At 41.3% G+C, this 18926-nt stretch overlaps 1 protein-coding gene across 1 annotated transcript in view; it reads right to left on the bottom strand.

The window, feature by feature from the left end:
* LOC308395955 (teneurin-3-like) overlaps nucleotides 1-18477 on the bottom strand; it is a gene marked incomplete at its 3' end in the record, with an annotated part of 636927 nt that extends 618450 nt beyond the window's left edge. The window contains exon 1 of the mRNA XM_080881015.1: nucleotides 18240-18477. The remainder of the gene's footprint in view (nucleotides 1-18239) is intronic.
* Between the last annotated feature and the right edge of the window lie 449 nt (nucleotides 18478-18926).

The following is an 18926-nucleotide window of genomic DNA, read 5'->3' as shown; positions in this document are numbered from 1 at the left end:
CACCATCATCCCTGTTCCCAAGAAACCCACCATCACAGGACTGAATGACTACAGACCTGTCGCCTTGACGTCTGTGGTCATGAAATCCTTCGAACGACTGGTGTTAGCCCATTTGAAAGACATTACAGGCCAGCAGCTGGACCCTCTGCAGTTTGCCTACCGGGCAAACAGGTCGGTGGATGATGCAGTGAACATGGGGCTGCATTACATCCTGCAACACCTTGACCGCCCGGGAACTTATGCCAGGGTCCTATTTGTGGACTTTAGTTCGGCTTTTAACACCATTGTGCCTGAACTTCTTTCCTCCAAACTCTCCCAGCTCAGCGTGTCACCAGCTACCTGTCAGTGGATCACCAGCTTCCTGACAGACAGAAAGCAACAAGTGAGGCTGGGGGAGATCACCTCTGAAACCGGGTCCCTCAGTATTGGTGCCCCTCAAGGATGTGTCCTCTCACCACTACTGTTCTCCCTCTACACTAACGACTGCACCTCCAAGAACTCGGCTGTCAAACTCCTAAAGTTTGCAGATGACACCACTGTCATTGGCCTCATTCAAGATGGTGATGAGTCTGCATACCGGCAAGAAGTTGAGCGGCTGGTACTCTGGTGCAGTCAGCACAATCTCGAGCTGAACACTCTTAAGACTGTAGAGATGACAGTGGACTTCAGGAGACATCCCTCAACTCTGCTCCCCCTCACCATATCAGACAGCCCTGTGTCAACTGTGAAGACCTTCAAGTTCCTGGGTACAACCATCTCCCAGGACCCGAAGTGGGAGACCAACATCAACTCCATCCTCAAAAAGACCCACCAGAGGATGTACTTCCTGAGACAACTGGGGAAGTACAGTCTCCCACAGGAGCTGCTGATCCAGTTCTACACTGCGGTCATTGAGTCTGTCTTGTGCTCCTCCATCACAGTCTGGTATGGAGCCGCCACTAAACAGGACAGGAGCAGACTGCAGCGGACTGTACGGGCAGCAGAAAGGACCATCGGCACCCCCCTGCCTTCCATCCAGGATCTGTACCTCTCAAGAACCAGGAAACGGGCAGATAAAATCATCACAGACCCCTCACACCCTGCACACAGACTTTTTGATCTGCTGCCCTCTGTCAGACAGTACAGAAGCCTGCAGACCATGACCACCCGACACAGGAACAGTTTCTTTCCCCTCGCCATCTCCCTTCTTAACAGTTGACCTGTCACACTGCCAGACTGCAACTGCACCTTATGTACATTTTGTAGTATTCATTCCACCTCGTTCATTTCTGTATTTTATGTATATAAGTTTAGATTCGTCATTTATAGTTGGTTTACACAGCTTTGTGTATGCATGTGTAATGTGTATATATAGAGACGTGGTGTGTGTGTGTGTGTGTGTGTAATTTACATTGCTGTGCTTGAGAGCCGCCATCTACCAGAACCAAATTCCCTGTATGTGTCTGCACATATACTTGGCCAATAAACACGATTCTTATTCTGATTCTGATGTCTAACCGTTTTTCCCCACTCAGCGATACACCTGCCAGGGGTCATAGTCTTGTAACTGGCTATTCTGTTCTGAGACATGCGAAGCTAGAGACACCAGCAACCATAGTCAATTGTCTTCCAGGGGCCAGAGCAGGCGACACTGAGGGAAATTTAAAACTGCTGGCTAAGGGTAAACGTAAATTCAGTAAAATTATAACTTTGCCAAAACAATGTGGGACTGTAGTTTTCTCTGGTCCCCTCCCCATTCAGACCAGGAGTGACATGTTTAGCCGCATGTTCTCCTTAAATTGCTGGCTGTCTGAGTGGTTTCCAAAAAACCATGTGGGCTTCATAGATAATTGGCAAACCTTCTGGAGGAAACCTGGTCTTCTTAGGAGAGACGGCATCCATCCCACTTTGGATGGAGCAGCTCTCATTTCTAGAAATATGGACAAATTTATTAACCCCCCCAAAATATGACTATCCAGAGTTGGGACCAGGAAGCAGAAGCAGAGTTGCGATCTTACACACCTCTTTGCAGCTTTGCTCCTCCTGTTACCACCCCCCCCCCCCCCCCCCAAAACCCCCTGTCTCCATAGAGACTGTGTCAGCTCCCAAACAGATTAAAAAAAACTAAAAACCAGCAACAAACAACTTAAACATAAAGAAAGAACAATGCAGTATCCACATCTGAACCAAAGAGTAAAACAGTGAAATGAGGATTATTAAATATTAGGTCTCTCCCCTCCAAGTCTCTGTTAGTACATGACTTAATAATTGATCAACAAATCGATTTACTTTGCCTTACAGAAACCTGGTTCCAGCAGGATGATTATGTTAGTTTAAATGAATCAACACCCCCGAGTTATTCTAACTACCAGAAACCTCGAAGCACAAGCCGAGGGGGCGGTGTGGCAGCAATTTTTCACACCAGGCTATTAATCAATGAAAGACCAAGACAGACTTTTAATTCATTTGACAGCCTAATGCTGAGCCTTGTCCACCCCAGCTGTAAAACTCAGAAACCAGTCTTACTTGTTATCATCTATCGTCCACCTGGGCCTTACACAGAGTTTCTGTCTGATTTCTCCGACTTTTTATCTGATTTAGTGCTCAGCTCAGATCAAATAATTATTGTGGGGGATTTTAACATTCATGTAGATGCAAAAATTGACAGCCTCAGCATGGCATTTAATCTGTTATTAGACTCAATTGGCTTCTCTCAAAAGGGGGGAGCAGTGGGGAGTAGACTTCAACACAGTAGATGTCTTTCTGAAAGTGCTGTAACTAAGTTTAAGAATATAATCCACACACTGTTAGCATCTTCAATGCCCTGTACCAACACCGAGCAGAGCAGCTACCTGAATGCTACTCCAACAGAGGTCAATCATCTTGTTAATAATTCACTCACTAGTGATGCGCGAATCATGAACGAATCGTTCAATACTCGAGAATCACTTTACTGACTCATGAATCATGATTCGCAAGCCCAACTGACTCACTGACTCATCCCTGTTGCTGTTAGCAGCAATCTATCTAGCTTATAATTAAAATTGTGGAGAAAAACACAACATCCAGTATCTTAACAAAAAAAATTCTGCTCTGAACTGGAAGAAAAAGCCCTGAGTAGAAGCTCACATCAAGACAATAGCTCCTCGGTTCACAGTAGCATCGCTCTGCTAACATGCTAACAGTACATTTGAGCTATTCACCCCCTCCCTTCCTGTGCTGAATCATAGAGCGAACGAATCACTCACCCCCTCCCTCCTGTGCTGAATCGTAAGCGTAAGCAAATCACTCAGGACTCACTAACCCCCTCCCTCCTGTGCTGAATCATAGAGCGAACGAATCACTCACTCACCCCCTCCCTCCTGGCTCACAGTTTCTTCTTCTTCTTGGTTGGCAACCAATGTTAAGGCGCATTACCGCCCCCTGGCTCACAGCTCAGTGGACATTTAGATGAGAAAATATATCCATCCATCTTCATCCGCTTTATCCGAGGCCGGGTCGCGGGGGCAGCAGCCTAAGCAAAGAGGCCCAGACCTCCCTCTCCCCAGCCACCTCCTCCAGCTTATCCGGGGGAACACCAAGGCGTTCCCAGGCCAGCCAAGAGATATAATCTCTCCAGCGTGTCCTGGGTCTGCCCCGGGGCCTCCTCCCGGTGGGACATGCCTGGAACACCTCACCCAGGAGGCGCCCAGGGGGCATCCTTGTCAGATGCCCGAACCACCTCAGCTGGCTCCTTTCGATGTGGAGCAGCAGCTGCTCTACTCTGAGCCCCTCCCGGATGGCCGAACTTCTCACCCTATCTCTAAGGGAGAGGCCAGCCACCCTTCGGAGGAAGCTCATTTCTGCCGCTTGTATCCACGATCTCGTTCTTTCGGTCACTACCCACAGTTCGTGGCCATAGGTGAGGGTAGGGACGTAGATTGACCAGTAAATTCAGAGCTTCACTTTTACACTCAGCTCCCTCTTCACCACGACGGACCGGTGCAGCCTCTGCATTACTGCAGCTGCAGCCCCAATCCATCTATCGATCTCCGGCTCCCTTCTCCCATCACTCGCGAACAAGACCCCGAGATACTTGAACTCCTCCACTTGGGGCAGGAACTCATCCTTGACCCGGAGTGGGCACTCCACCCTTTTCCGGCTGAGAACCATGGCCTCAGATTTGGAGGTGCTGATCCTCATTCCCGCTGCTTCACACACAGCTGCGAACCGTTCCAGTGCAAGCTGGAGGCCTTCACCCGATGAAGCCAACAGAACCACATCATCTGCAAAAATCAGAGATGAGATTCTGAGGCCACCAAAGCGAAAGCCCTCCGCCACTTGGCTGCGCCTAGAAATCCTGTCCATAAAAATTATGAACAGAACCGGAGACAAAGGGCAGCCCTGGCGGAGCCCATCACCCACTGTGAATGACTCCGACTTATTGCCGGCAATGCGAACCAAGCTCTTGCAACGGTTGTATAGGGATCGAATGGCCCGTAGCAATGGGCCAGACACCCCATACTCCCGCAACACCTCCCACAGGACACCCCGAGGGACATGGTCAAATGCCTTCTCCAAGTCCACAAAACACATGTAGACTGGTTGGGCAAACTCCCATGCACCCTCAAGTATCCTCGAGAGGATAAAGAGCTGGTCCAGTGTTCCGCGACCAGGACGAAAACTGCATTGTTCCTCCTGTATCCGAGGTTCAACTAGCGGACGAACTCTCCTTTCCAGCACTCTGGCATATACTATACACAGTGCAGGTAGAGCACCGCTTTCCCCTCCTGAGACGCCTGACGGTTTGCCCGATTCACTTTGGTGAGTGACTCATTAACACTCGGTTCAGTAAAAAGAATCAAATTTACCATCACTACTGCTCACTACGTACAACTCTGGATACTGTAGCTCAGGTGAAAACCAACAGAGGTGTTGACTCGAGTCACATGACTTGGACTTGAGTCAGACTTGAGTTATTAATTTTATGACTTTAGACTTGACTTGAAGAAATGTTCTAAGACTTGTGACTTGACTTGGACTTTTACACCAATGACCTGGGCCTTGAATTGGACTTGAACCGGTTTACTTGAAAAGATTTGATATTTCACCCCAAATATAAAATTCAACATACATATTATATAGAAAGTGTGCACCATTAATTCAATTCATTGATTTATTTATTCAAACCACACTCCGTACGTATGTGTGCGTGAGCTGTAGCACAGTCAATCAAATTAACCAGATTTTTAAAAAAAAACGCTCAAAAATGCTGCAAGGAGTTATTTTTTTCAGGTACATAAACTATGAAGTAGTCAACAAAAAACCGAAATGCAATATGCAAAACATGCAAGAAGAGAATCACAGACAGAGATGGAACAACTTCCAACTTTCTCCGACAGTTGAAGTTGCATAAAGAACGGTAGGTGGTGCTTCTCTCTTGCTACGATGAGATCATGACTTCATCTAACAAGCAAATCTTGTCCAGGCTACGTTGGTGATACAGTTTTTTTTAATGTATATGATATTTTTATCATGCGATTTTAAAGCCGGCCCTACAAGCACATCCAAGAATAACATGCAGCTTATCTCAGAACTGTCGGTGAAAATTATTCTTGGAGCTAAGTTTAATTGAGCTGCATTTTATAGAGGTGCAATTTCACAATTTGTGTATATTTTCTAAGTTCACTATTTCGTCATGTGTTGAGAAAAACACAGATTTTAAAATTACATGGTCTAATATTTACATTTAACTGCAACATTCTTTCTTCGTTTTTTTTTTTTTTTTTAAGACTTGAAAGGACTTGAAATTCAAAGTTTCAGACTTGTGACTTTACTCGGACATTTACACCAGTGACTTGAGACTCGACTCTGACTTGCCTGACATTACTTGGGACTTGACTTGTGACTTGAGGATAAAGACTTGAGACTTACTTGAGACTTGCAAAACAATGACTTGGTCCCACCTCTGAAAACCAAGGCCTCAAATCAGAAGTATTAGACTCCGTGGCATAATTCTCAAACACAGCCTAAAACAGATCGTAAACCTCTCCAATTCGTAAGCTCGAGAGGAAATGTCACAAATTTAGAAGATCATCATTTAGCCTTGAGAAATAGTTTGTTGCTTTATAAGAAATCCCTCAGCAAAGCCAGAACATCTTACTATTCATCACTGATTGAAGAAAATAAGAACAACCCCAGGTTTCTCTTCAGCACTGTAGCCAGGCTGACAAAAAGTCAGAGCTCTTTTGAGCCAACCATCCCTTTAACGTTAACTAGTAATGACTTCATGAACTTCTTCACAAATAACATTTTAATCAGTAGAGAAAAAATTACCAATAATCATCTCACAGATGTAATATTATCTACAGCTACTTTTAGTACCACTGATATTAAGTTAGACTCTTTTTCTCCAATTGATCTTTCTGAGTTAACTTCAATAATTACTTCCTCCAAACCACCATGTACCACAGGCCTTCAAGCTGGCTGTAGTTAAACCTTTACTCAAAAAGCATCTCTAGACCCAACTGTCTTAGCTAATTATAGGCCAGTCTACAACCTTCCTTTCATATCAAACATCCTTGAAAGAGTAGTTGTCAAACAGCTAACAGATCATCTGCAGAGGAATGGTTTATTTGAAGAGTTTCAGTCAGGTTTCAGAGCTCAACACAGTGCAGAAACAGCTTTAGTGAAGGTTATAAATTATCTTCTTATGGCCTCTGACAGTGGACTCATCTCTGTGCTTGTCCTGCTAGACCTCAGTGCAGCGTTCGATACTGTCGACCATAATATCCTATTAGAGCGATTAGAACATGCTGTAGGTATTACAGGTACTGTGCTGCAGTGGTTTGTATCATATCTATCTAATAGACTCCAATTTTTTAATGTAAATGGAGAGTCCTCTTCACACACTGAGGTCAACTATGGTGTTCCACAGGGTTCAGTGCTAGGACCAATTCTGTTTACATTATACATGCTTCCCTTAGGCAAAATCATTAGAAGACGTAGCATACATTTTCACTGATATTCTGCTGATGACATCGAGTTCTATCTGGCAATGAAGCCAGATAACACACACCAATTAGTTAAACTGCAGGAATGTCTTAAAGACATAAAGACCTGGTTGGCCGCTAACTTTCTGCTTCTTAATTCAGATCAAACTGAGGCCCTGAAAATCTTAGAAATATGGTATCTAACCAGATTCTTACTCTGGATGGCCTTAACTTGGCCTCCAGTAACACTGTGAGGAACCTTGGAGTCATTTTTGACCCCGAATATGTCCTTCAATGCACATATTAAACAAATATGTAAGACTGCGTTCTTCAATTTGTGCAACATCTCTAAAATTAGAAAAATCCTGTCTCAGAGTGATGCTGAAAAACGAGTTCATGCATTTATTACTTCCAGGCTGGACTACTGTAATTCATTATTATCAGGATGTCTTAAAACCTCTCTGAAAAGCCTTCAGTTAATCCAAGAAAGTTCCATCCAATCCAGGATAGCAGAAGGACAACTGATGCCTAAGCAAAAACCCTTAGTTAACCCTTGTGTTAGACCATCTCTGAATTGAGGATGGGGCCTAAGGGATACCAGGTCGATTCAATTCAATTCAATTCAGTTTCATTTATATAGTGCCAAATCACAACAGTCACCTTTATATTATAAGGTAGACCCTACAACAATATTCTTCCGTCTATCCCTCTTTCGCAAAATGCAGCAGTATGTTTTTATGGCACCGGGATGCCAGGTTCTCTTTCTCTATCTCTAGCAAACGAGTTCTACCAACAAGTTGCCAGTTTCCCTTCAATCTATCCCTACTTCATAAAATGCAGCAGCATTGTTTTTGGCACCAGGATGCCAAGTTCTCTTCCCTCTAGCCCTCCTTTGCAAATGCAGCAAAAAGCTTTTTTTTTTTTTTTTCTTTGCTTGTCCTCTCTGGCACTGTAGCAACGTCAAGAAAAACACCCAACAGATTTATTTTCCCAAGTGGATCATTACGGTTTTTGCCATACTGGTCCACTTGATTGTCATAGTTTATTCAATCTTAATTATTTATTTATTTATTTTTTTTACTTTTAAGTTATGGCAGTCAGACAGGATAAGGGGATAGGAAAAAGAAAGATGAAGAAAAGAGAAGTTGGGAAGAGGCTCAACAAAAGGAGAGGGAAAGAAAAACAGAGGGGAAGAGTGAGAAAAGACACTAAAAATCCACTTGATCACCTGCTGGAAAAAAAGAGAACAATACAGTAGGGAAATCACAGCAACAACTAACATAAGCATAAGTACCAGTAACAATACCCCAGACAGGGTGGTCACCCAGCAGCCAAGGTGCAGAGCTACAGGGGGCTGCGGCAACATGGCCACAGGCTCCGCCAGCAACCGGCTACACCGGAGCGGACCAACACCGGGCCCAGAGACCCAAGATCTGAGGGCCCAACACACCCCGGAAGGGGCGCAACTGAACCATGGGTGCCAGACCCCGCCAAGTTGCCACCAGGAGTGAGCCCACGCACCCGAGCACTCAGCCATGGGCAGAGAGAACAACCAATGCATCGACGGTTGGGAGCATCGGCGACCCACAGGGAATGTAATGAGGGGAGATAGGCGCCCCGTCGGGGGGGCTGAGATGTTCTGAGAGAGTTGGAGTCTAAGACCTGACCTGACAAATAAACATAGACTAATAGGCACATGCAGACTCAAACAAACAAGCTTTTGGCACCAGGGTGCCAGATTCTCTTTCTCCATCCCTCCTTTGCAAATGCAGCAGCAAGATTTTGGCTCCGGGATGCCAGATTGTCTTGACTCTATCCGTCTTTCGCAAATGCAGCAGCAAATATTTCTACCACTGGGATGCTTGTTTTTCCACATCAATCCTTCATATGCAAAGCAGCAGTGAACCTTTCCAGCACTGGGATGCCAGATTCTTTCTCTATCCCTCATTCCCAACAAGCTTTTCTGCATCTATCATTGCAAAAAGCAGCAGAGGAACCTTCTGTCTTCAGGATGTCAGTTATGCGCCATCTATTGTTTGCAAAAAAAAGAAAAGAAATGCTCTACTATCCTTCCTTTGCAATATGCAGTTGCAAACTTCTTGACACCGGGATGCCAGGTTCTCATTTGCAAAATGCAGAAGCAAGTTTTACTACCAGTGTGATGCCAGTTTCTCCACATCTAGCCTTCATATGCGAAGCAGCAGCAATTTAAGCACTAAGATGCCAGATTCTCTGTCTCCGTGCCACTGTCACCAAAGTGCTTGCTCATAGGGGGTCATATGATTGTTGGAGTTTTCTCTGTATGTATTATTGTAGGGTCTACCTTACAGTCGCCTTGAGGTGACTGTTGTTGTGATTTGGTGCTGCATGAATAAAACTGAATTTAGGGCTGCTCAATTAATCGAATTCTAATCGCGATTACGATCTGGGCTTTCAACGATCATTAAAAATGACTGAGCCGATTATTAGTACCTCCCTCATGCTTTACTCTCGCGCTGCTCCGTGTGGCAAATCGAGCACACCTCTCTGCATTTCGAACACACATCACAACAATTAAGAGGACCAGAGGGAAGCTCGGAAAGCTAAGCAGAAGTTATTTAGAGAGGAGAGCGACTGCTGTTGGTTGAAAAGAGGTTTAAAAAAAAAAAAACTTCAGTGGTGTGGAAACATTATGGGTTCGCGGAGTCAGACGTGGATCAAGTAGACATAGTGTGTAAACTTTGCTACGGTGTCATAGCTGCACCACAGAGCAACACTGCAAAGTTCACTAAACATAGATGCTTACATTTTTCATTTATTTCTTATATTGCAAACATTTGCACTGTTATCAGTATTTGCACACTATTTTATATTATTTTTTAAAGTCATAATTCAATACATTGTTATTGTTAAATAAATATTGTCAAATAATCGAGATCTCAATTTCAGTGAAAATAATCGTGATTATCATTTTTGCCATAATCGAGCAGCCCTAACTGAATTTAATTGAATTTAATTGAATTGAAATATCCCTCATTTGTAAATGCAGCAAACACCTTATCAGCACCAGCTTGCTAGTTTGTTGCTCTTCTATCCCTCTTTTGCAATTTGTAGTAGCAACATTTTCGGGTAGTTTCTCTTCCCTCTATCCCTTTTCCACAAATGTAACAGCAAGCTTTTTCCCTGCATCTATCTGTCTTTCACAAAATATAACAGTGCACATTCCTGGCACCATGTTTCCAGTCATCTTCTCCATATCAGTCATTTGCCAACACAGCAGTAAACATTCCTTATGCCAGTTTCACCACTTTGTTCCCTCCTCTGCAAAATACATCAGCAAACCCTTCCAGCACCAGGATGCCAGTTTCTCTGCCATCTATCCTGACTTCGCACACCACCAGCAAACCTTCGTGACACCAGGATGCTAGGTTCCGTCCTCTATCTCTCTGAGCTCCACCATGCGCATAATTCCTCAAGGCATCCCTTCACTTCTCATGTACTTTCACTAGCATTATCTAAACCCTCTATCCTTGACACAGACATTTGAGACAGCTCTCTAAGCCGACTCACAGTTCTGACAACATCTCAAATGTCAATATCATCTTCTATGAGGTTCAGCTGTGCCGCTTGGTGGAATTCTACTTGGCTCTCTGTTAGGGTTGTCTTTATGGAAGGTGGTTCTCCTCTAATCAGTCTTTCAATTTAACAAACCCTCCCAAAACTGCTGATTGTCACCTGTGTTCATTTCAGAAATCAGCACAATCAATCAATATTTATTTCTATAGCACATTTAAAAAGGACACTGACCAACAAAGTGCTTCACACAAGGCAGCAAAGCGGATTACAACAAATGGCAACAAAAACAGTTATAAAACAGTTATAGTTACAGTTACAGTTACATAGCACAAATATAGACCAGGAGGAAGTTCGAACTGATTTGCTAAAGGCTAAATGGAACAGGTGAGTTTTTAAGCGCAATTTAAACAATGCAATGGATTCTGACATGCGGACATCGATTGGAAGATTATTCCAGAGTTTAGGCATGGCAATTTCAAAAGCTCGGTCCCCTCTAGTCTTTTGTTGGGCCCTTGGTTGCACTTAGAGCAGTTGGTAAGAGGATCTAAGTGCTCTCTTTGGCTATACACATCGAAAAGGTCTGTTAGGTAACTGGGCACAGTAGTTATTGCTACCTTACCCAAAGTAAATTATCCAGCCAACCACCCCCTCTCCATCTTCTACTCCAAGATAAGCGTTTATGAGTCATTACCTCAAGTCTCAAAATCCTGTCATGTGGCACTGTCAGAGCTTCAGTTCCGAGTCAAGCCACATCGCTACCTGATCGAGGGTTTCCCTCATTCATCTATCAAGGTCTTTTGTTGTCTGACATTTCCTTTGATCTCTTCTCTCGGCATTCCTTCATAATTTTCCGAGCTCATCCGGTCCATTTTATGGAATCCTCAACCACCTTATTGACGTCCACTCCGAGGCCTTCCCCAAACCGCAGCTCAATTCATGTTTAAAAACATTCGCCTTTACCTACTAAAAAAAATGCTGTCAAACCTAAAATGAGCTAGCACTCCCTGCCCCCACAGAATAAGATTTTTTTTTCAACTATTTTCTATATTGTTACTTGGGATTGTGCAATCAAAGCATCATCATATGACCCCTCAACCTGAATGTAGGGAATAAACTACACAGAATTTATGGGAAACTGCAGGATTTGTCTGAACACTAGTTTTACTAATAATACATGGACTGCATAATTTAAAATGCAGTAAATTGTCTGCTGTTAACCGGGTGTATTTCTTTCTTCAAACACTCCTGTGCTCTCCACATCTCTGATAAATCAACTGCAGTAATTTTAGGGCTAAAGAAAAACTTTTACAGACAAATAAGACAGCCCAGACAATTATGAACATCACAGCGGATTCTTTTGTCACACATTAGGTGACCATTCAAACTGTTCTCAGATCCTGAACAGAAGGCCGATGACTTCTAAAACCCAACCCAAATAACCTCTTTGTCCTATCACTGTAATTGCGGCACACATAAATGGTATTGTTCACACAAAGTATTTAGAGAACACAAATATAAAAACAATCATCTTCTTTGTATTTTCCGGAATTTTCAAATGAGGGATTTTTGCTTTTCCTCTTTTAGTGCTTATTGTTCAGCTGCCATGTGCCATTTGCATTACAACTATTGTCACCTCTTGAAAATTAACTTCAAGTTGAAAGAGGTTAAGAGGTAAAGAGGTTTACAAAGGAAAGCTATCAGAATGTGAAATTTAATTTGGTTTTATTTATATGGTTCCAAATCAAAATAGTGGCCTCAATGCATTTTACATTATAAGGTAAAGACCCTAACATAATACTGAGAAAATCTTCTATAGCTAACAATCTAAGTCAAAGTTTTTTTGAAGAAGGGAGCCATATGGTCGATATCAGTAGACGGCTATGACATGAAAAATAAACTTCTCTGACTGGGCATTTTTAATAATAATTTATTCATTTTTAATAATGGGCATTTTTAATAATAATAATAATGGATTGGATTTATATAGCACCCAAAGCGCTTTACAATACCACTATTCATTCACTCTCACATTCATACACTGGTGGAGGCAAGCTACGGTTGTAGCCACAGCTGCCCTGGGGCAGACTGACAGAAGCGAGGCTGCCATATCGCGCCATCGGCCCCTCTGGCCAACACCAGTAGGCAAGTAGGGTAAAGTGTCTTGCCCAAGGACACAACGACCAGGACAGAGGGCCCAGGGATTGAACCGGCGACCTTCCGGTTACAGATGCGATTCCCAACCCCCTGAGCCACGGTCGCCCATACAATGTTGTATTTATGCAGTAAGTTCAATGTAAAGTAATTCAGAGAAATGTCCATAACACATTGAGTTGAAATTGCCACATATCACATTTCTGCTGCCCACCATATTCATGTGTAGCCAGTTTATGCATAAGCAGAGTACAGTATGTCCCTGTATAGACAGTAAATATTGTCACCAAAGTTAAAGATATACATTTATTTCTTTTGTATTATTAAAAGGATCTTACTTACAGCACAAACCTGTCCATGATCTGTGATTTATAAGGTCTGTTTAATGTGAAATAGTAACATGGTTTTAAAATGTTTTTATTTTTTTCATATTTTCAAGATAACACAGCGAGAAGGAACTTGAAATCATATCATCACACCTTCAGAAATAAATGAGGTGAAAAAAAGAAAAAGGATAACCATGTGCACATGTTTCCCATCTTGCAGATACAGATGTAGTATCTACATTTTCTGCTTCAATACTGTGCTACATAAAGTTTGATGCATTGTATATATAGGCTTGTATTACAGTAGCACTCCTATGTTTGACATTATGGAGGCTGAATTTCTCTTTCTGTCAGCCTCCCTATGTGATGTCAAGTCCTTATGACTCCAAGATTCATAGCCCCAGTCTCTTCTACAACAGGAAATGAATAGGATAACGCTTTGCATTTATATTAATAACTTTATCAGTATTCACAAATCAGAGCAGTCATCTCTCATTCATTTAAATATGTCATTTGCATCATAGATGTGTGCTGGATGCCAACATCCTTGTGGGTAAAGCTGTAGAATGGAACATTTGAGAATTATTTTTAATTTGTTCAATTCTTTTAATCTGTTTTAAAGCACTGTGTAAAAAAAAAGTAATTTTGTCACACACAAATCATGCATTTATTGGTAAGAAAAGTAATTTGTCAAGAAAACGATTTTTCTTTCCTAACACACTTGTTTGACCTTGAGCACTGGGCATTTGCCCCTTGCACAGAACATTTCCTCTAACAGAAACCATTCACACCTGGTGCAAACTCAAAATCACACAGTAATTGAGTGGTAAAAAAAGAAAAAAAAGAAAAGAAAAAGCAGCTTTTCCTCTGGAACATGAAAGGTGTTAGGGAACACAAGATAGAAAAAAAAAGCTGCCCAAGAGACCTTCAGGTGTCTGAAGTATGACTTTAGAAACCCCTTCAGCAATCAGTGGCAAACTAAGAAGCTTACAAACCATATTGCTTTCCCAACACGGCCGATTCAAGAGCCCTGAGCATTTTAATGGAAATGGTAAATATTATGTGACAAACTACTTTCCATTGCCAAAGAGTCAACAGCCTAAATGGCACAGAAGGCTTAAATGTTTGGTTATCCCTTACAATGAACTAGTCACAAAATAATACATAACTAGAATCAATGTAAATATTCAATTCAATTTTATTTATACAGCACCAAAGCACAATAACAGTGGCCTCAAGGTGCTTTAGATTGTAAGGTAGATCCCACAATCATATGACCTCCTATGAGCAAGCACTTTGGCCACAGTGGGAAGAAAAAAACTCCCTTTTAACAGGAATCAACCTCCAGTAGAACCAGGCTCAGGGAGGGGCGGGGCCGTCTGCTGCGACCGTTTGCAGCATGTCAAAGTAAAAGAACACATGAAGATCACCAGCCTGCCCACAAATAGTGTTTTATTTTGATAAACATCTTTTAAAGGTGTATATAAGGGCATCTGAGTAGAGGAACCAGTCTTGTGTCACTGTCTAGCCTTAGTTATGGTTATCTTAAGTCATATAATGTCGAGGCCAACTATTTATACAAAGTTGACATGTATAACCTGAACACACAAAGCACAATAAGTTGTGAGGTTTCTTTTGTGTGGGTTCTTTTGGGCAAGTACTGTATATGATAATGAACTATTAATAAATATCTTGATTTTTTTTAGTCTTTTCCTTTAATGAATGTACACTGCTTTACAATTTAAAAAAACTATTTTTGAACCACTTGATGGACAGGCACTGCCTCTTCATCAACTTTGCTGTGATTTAATTTATTTAATTTTATTGTTTGCCAAATGTAGCAAAAAAAAAAAAAAAAAAGAAGCCAAATCCTTTGTACCACTGTTCAAGGGAAATGCCTGTTAATTCCCTACAGTCAGCTCAAACAACCAAGAAAGAGCAAAAAGTACAATGGAAAGCACCTAAGATGTTGATAGAGTTAAGATATTGTACCGAATCTGAACAAATGAGAGCAATCAGTACAACACAAAGCTTTGAACAAGATGAAATGGCTACATTTTGTAATTTTGTTCTGGTCATATTTTTATGATATATATTTTTATATGGTCTAAATATACAGAATTAAGTAGCTGGATGCAAATATTTAACAGCACCACTACTTCTGATAGCGATATGTTATAGTTGGTCTTTTTTCAGGATGCATGGGGATATTCAAATTATATTATAACAATCACTGATAAAGAGAATGTTTCTCAAAGACATCAGAAAAACTGACAACTTTTTGTACACGAATAGAACAAAAGCTATGGTTCTGATGAGGACCTCCTCGCTTACCAATCACACTTGAACATCAAATACACTGCTTTGTTTTAGAAAAAGACAATAAAAACCTGTTGCACAGTAATACAAATTAGTTTTAAATTTAAATTCACATACACCTGCATGAAACACAACGGACTGTCTGGAAGGAAGAAAAAACATTTTTAAAGACCTGTCACCTGACATATTAGAAAAGGTAGACATTCCACAGAAATACTATTATCACAAATTAAGTGCTTTTTTTAAATGCATTAACATACTAAACTACACAGTGAAATTTTCAGCTAAATAACACAAACCTTTTTTAATGCAGTTTATTACTTTAAAGATGCATTCAACCATTCAAATTCTAAACCTGTAACTTGTCATTAAAATCTGTTGTAGGCAGTAGAGTTTAATGAAAGGCAAACGCTCAAATGATAGCTTAAATAATTTTTACTGGCTTAACTCAGTTTGGGGGGGATGATCCACGGGGATCCCAGAGAAACCAGTAAATACGAAACACTCTTTAATATTAATTCCAATACTTTTTAATGTGGGATCTAATCACCTTGTAAACATATTGTGCCTCATGAGGCTGCTGGGTTTGTGTCAGTCCACAATCAGGTTGAGATCACTTGAATAATCTTTCCTAATATGAAAATCTGAATTCATTTAAATTAATTCAATTCAAGTTTCTTTCAATTTAGGTGTTGCTGCTGCGCAATTTACATTGTTTATAATGCTAATTTCAAATCTGTCATTGTGACAGCTGCTCACTTTACTGCACTGTCATCACCAGCACTTTCTTTCCTTCCCTACAGCAATGCAGTGTTGTGGTCATTAAAGAAAAGAAAAGGGACGTTTTTCTTACTTTTGTCTGTGACCATAGACTCTTTACTTATTTCATAGAAGTCTGAAATTGGAGGGATCTAAAAACAGATCTCCTTAAATTACTCATGAGAAAATATTTAGCTACTTCACAGAAACCCACTTTTGTTGTAGTTTTTTCCTCTTTTTTGTCTTTCTAAAAAAAATGTTATTATCGCTTTAATTATTCTTTTGCTACATTCACACAAGCCAAGAGGTTAAATTAAATTCCCGCAAAATACGAATGTATTGACAATTAATACAACATTAATGACCAGGTGACTACATTAAATACACGAAGTAAGTCATTTACTATTCAGTCCAAATTAACAAATGCCAATGTAAAAGGTTGAAAAGGTGTATTAGTAGTTATATGTTAGGGTTGAATATTTATGGTACAACCACAATTGCCAGAAATCAATTATACCCAGAGAGAAGCAATACTTAATTATTCTCTCATCATTTCACTTCCTACAGTATATCACATGAAGCTCCACAATGAGCATGGATGCTTTAGTGCATTGTGAGCTTTCCAGCTTTACATATGTCATGATGTAGTCTTCTGTTCAAAATCTGTATTTCAAGGTGAATAAAAATCTGCACTGACTGATCTGAGTAGCTGAGTAGCTTCATCAGTCTCTATGTATTTGGTGCTGCATTTATCTATAGAAATACCAAGTAAAATCAGGTGATCTCCATAACGCAACAAGCTAGATAATATCTGCAGTACAGTTATATGTAAGTAGGCTACTGCAGTACTTACCATTATTTAACAATGTCTGATATTTTAAGGCCTCAATTATACCAAATTGCGACCTATAATGAGATTATGATATAATGTAGATATAAATTATCTGCAGACGAGTGCGGGTGCTCTCAAAAACCAAGCAGGCACGCAGCCATCCATCTGATGACGAAACTGACATCACTCTGGCCCGACCTGACCCTAGTCCACTCATACTCGGGTCAGGCTGGAATGTAGGTTGACGTTTTAAACGGACTAGACTAAACCCTTTGAGCTCTTCATAACTGTCCTGCATTCATACGCATTTCTGAACACCTTAACAGTGTTAAGTCTGACTTAACAACCGTCTACCAGGTCAGTGTGGTCTTAAGTGTCAACCCCAGCCATGCAAATTAAGTTTCTATTTCAGACATAAAATGATTGCTGAAATACAAACTAAAAACAAACTAGCAACTAAAAAACGCAGTGAAAAACAATCTCAATCTGACAGCGTAAAGAAAACAGCTCACTATGTGGGGATCAGTTAGTGCCGCAGTGCCCTCAGGCAACACTCTTTTTTTTTAATAGGTCAGTTCTTCTGATCAACCATGGTTACATTTTAAACTTGTAATATTTATCATTAAAAGCTGAATTCTGTAAGCACATTACTGTATATTATGTACCTAACTTTACACTGTTTTAAAAATAAAGTGAAACATGTTAGAAAACTTTGTGAAAATAGAGTTGTGGTGCTGTATGTTGAAATCACACAGATCAGGGATGTTCTGGTCCACAGGGTGTGTATGAAAATTTGGGAAATATGTCCGTGATATGAATGCAGGTAGGATGTGGCAAAGTGTCAGTGACACCCAGTGACTTGTAACACCTGCCACAGCTTAATGATACAGTTAGTGAACCTGTTGCGAATGAGGTTATTGTGCCTGCTTATCCAACAATGAGCAATCAGTGAGAGTGTGTGAAACTTTGTACAGAGTACAAGAGCAATTTTAATAAATTAAGCTTTTTAATAACGAAAAAAAAAAAACGTCCGCATGTCTCAAATGTCACTCTAATTTTTCAACAGTAGGCTTTCCAGCACCCATTTGCCGTGCCATAGTACCTTTAAATAATCAAACAACTCTCAAACCAGCTGTCTCGCTGTGCAAGCTGTGCAACTGTTGAAAACTCCTGTGTGTAGTTTCCTAATTAACAGGAGCCAGTAACAACTCACCATTCATTCACTCCAATTAATCCACTGGAGCTCCACATCCACACTCAGTGTACAACTTCTACACGAGCATGCATTGAACATTTGCCACCTGAGAGCAGCCGAGCAAGGCTCTTCATCTCTGTAAAAGTCCTTACCTTGAAGGAGCGGAGTGACGGTAGCTCCTCTCTTCTCGTTTTTTTTTTTTTTTTTCGGGAGACCGGATGCGTTAATGCGCCCCGTGATCCGCCGTTGTCCCCTCTTCTCCTTTTTCTTCCTCTCCTCCGTCAGCAGGTGTGTGTGTGCGTGTGACTGAGTGAGTTTGAATGGACACAAAGATGGAGAGACGAAGGCTGAGTGCGCGTGTGTACGTGCGCTAACGCCGGGAGCACGAGCTTGACGGTTTCTGGATGTAGTCTGGAGAATAACGAAGAGGGAGGGTGGTGTCATTATGAAGGCTGCGCTCTTCTCTCTCTCTTTTAACCCTTATTGAACCACAGATTGAACACAACTGACCAGGACGAAATGTTAGTGTGTCAGCTCCAGGATGGAGTTTGTTATTGTTGTTAATTACACTGGACTCTGAACTTTTTATATATCATCATTGTCTTGGTTCTCCGTCCCCCAAGTTCTCTTAAGACGCATTGATGTGTTATTTTTCTTCTTTACATTCTACTTTTTAAATTCTCTTTCCCTTCACCCCCCCTCAATTTTCTTTCCACATTTTATTCAACACTGGCATTTTTCACTGTCTCCACTCTTTTCTTTCGTACTGTACTCATGTACCGCTATTTACAGTATTTTGTAAACCACAGAAAAGGTCTGGGGGCTAAAGTCCTGCAGGC

This window comes from Rhamphochromis sp. 'chilingali', assembly GCF_963969265.1.
Source record: "Rhamphochromis sp. 'chilingali' genome assembly, chromosome: 4".
Lineage (NCBI taxonomy): Eukaryota > Metazoa > Chordata > Actinopteri > Cichliformes > Cichlidae > Rhamphochromis > Rhamphochromis sp. 'chilingali'.
This window is presented reverse-complemented; position numbering and strand designations above follow the sequence as displayed.